Genomic DNA, 2,058 nt, shown 5'->3' with positions numbered 1-2,058 from the left:
TGACATTCTGTGCCTCACTGGCACAGAACATCATGGCACGCCCCTGAATGAGTGCTGGGGCGGGTTAGAAGGTTCTCCAACATTGATTACATCCAGACCAAACTGAAGCAAAACTATAATATACAGGGGGCCCCATATCATGGATCCCGTATCTGTGGAGTCACATCTGCATATTGGGTTCAGGCCCCCCCCCCCAGTGTGTGCACCCCCACGCAACCCCCTCTGGAGGTGAGGAGAGCAGAGCTTATAGCACATTTGTGATCCTTCTGGGCCGGTGCAAGGGACTTGCGCTGGCCCAAGTGCAGCTCAGGATTGCACTATCAGTGTAAATCTGCAGCCAGTTTTTAACTTAGGGGAATATAAACAAACATAAAATATAATCCTCCAGTCTGAAGAAGTGGTGCAATACATTTTACCACCTAGTTTGGCTGCATATCAAGATCAGACCTTAGGCTACAGAGGACAACACATATCACTGGGGTTAACTTCAGCCCCAAATTCTGTATACCAGTTCAATGTGTTCCATCCTCACTGAACCCAACCAAAGGGACCCACCTATTGAACATGGAACAGGAGAGCATACAACTAGAGACAAAATGGGTGCCACAGCTAGCCTAATCTCTAAAGATGTGTGATGATAGGCAGTTCATTCTCATGCAAAGAATGATGAATTTAGTGTAAATGGAATCATTCTTCAGAGATCCTAAAAGGAATTTCAGGGAGTAAATGGGAATTTCAGAATTCCCATTCATGTTCTATATAGCTAGAACACTAAAAAGCACACATTTCGCTACTGCTTCCTTTTTTTTTGCAGTTTTTTTGGTTTACAGGTGTGCGCCGCTTAACAACTGTTTGCTTAACGACAGACTGCATATATGACAGTGGTCAAGGCACAATAAAGATGCTCTTAATGAGGCAATCGTGTCTCCCATAGCCTGTAGCAGAGTGTCTGTTTACACAACAGAGAGGCTCATAATGCACAGAAGAGGCAATCTATCTCCAGTACCTGTGCAGCCAGCCAGTGTCTGGCAGGGAATGTCTGTTTACACAACAAAGGCAATCTATTGGACTGAATGTTCACTTAATGACCTCATCACATAACAATGGGGATCAGAGATAGTATCCTTGTTGCTAAGTGGCGCACACCTGTACTTTGTTGTTACTGAATGTTAAGAAAGAAATGTCCAAGATAGAGCAATCTTTTTTAGGATGTTATTTTCATTTGATTTATCAAGGGCTTTCCTCTTTGTCGTTCCCCCCCCCCCAAATAATATATATTATTTGCTCACCAATTGGTGAGCAATACTTGCTCACCAATATTTGCTCTTATATATATTTGCTCACCAATGCAGCATGACTGAATTCTCTACACCTAATGTACTTCTAAAAGCTAAAGCTCAAAAAGTCAATTTTTGTTGTTTTGCTGTTTCTTTCTCTGTCAGCATTACCAAGGTGGGCCCAAAACATCACTTCTGCTATATCAAAGCCCTGTAATGTTTTCCTCAGTAGCAATTTTCCTGTCAGTTTTATAAAGGAAGCAACATGTTAGAGAAAGGTGATATTTTCCTAGTTCTTTTTTCCTCCCACTCTTGTTTTCAGTAGCTCTTTCTGCTTATCATTTCTATCAGCCTGAGGTGACAACAAGATTTTATATTTCTTCTTTGTCTTCCCCATAAGACTGTAGCAAAGTTTTTGTCCATTGTGTTATGCATCAAAGGAAGGCTTTTCTTCCTGACAGAGGGAAAGGATCTTCCTTCAGGTGTCTAAAGAGCAGGGTTCTGTCCTTTTATTGGCAGATCACAGCTATTTCCAGTTTCTGCAATCACATGAATTGCTATGGCTGTGTCCTTATAGACCAGGGACTCATTTAATACAGCGGGCCAGATTGCAATCATGATGTCTGCTGAGGGCCAGAGGTGATGTCATCAAGCAAGAGGTGATGTCATTGAGTAGGTGATGAACAGCAATAATCACTTTTTCCTCACTTAGGAACTCCTGGCTGCAAATGACAGAAGAGAAAATTTTGATCATATTTTCAAGATATGGGAGAGCTCAGCT

The sequence above is a fragment of the Tiliqua scincoides genome, chromosome 2 (assembly GCF_035046505.1).
Source record: "Tiliqua scincoides isolate rTilSci1 chromosome 2, rTilSci1.hap2, whole genome shotgun sequence".
NCBI lineage: Eukaryota > Metazoa > Chordata > Lepidosauria > Squamata > Scincidae > Tiliqua > Tiliqua scincoides.
This window is presented reverse-complemented; position numbering follows the sequence as displayed.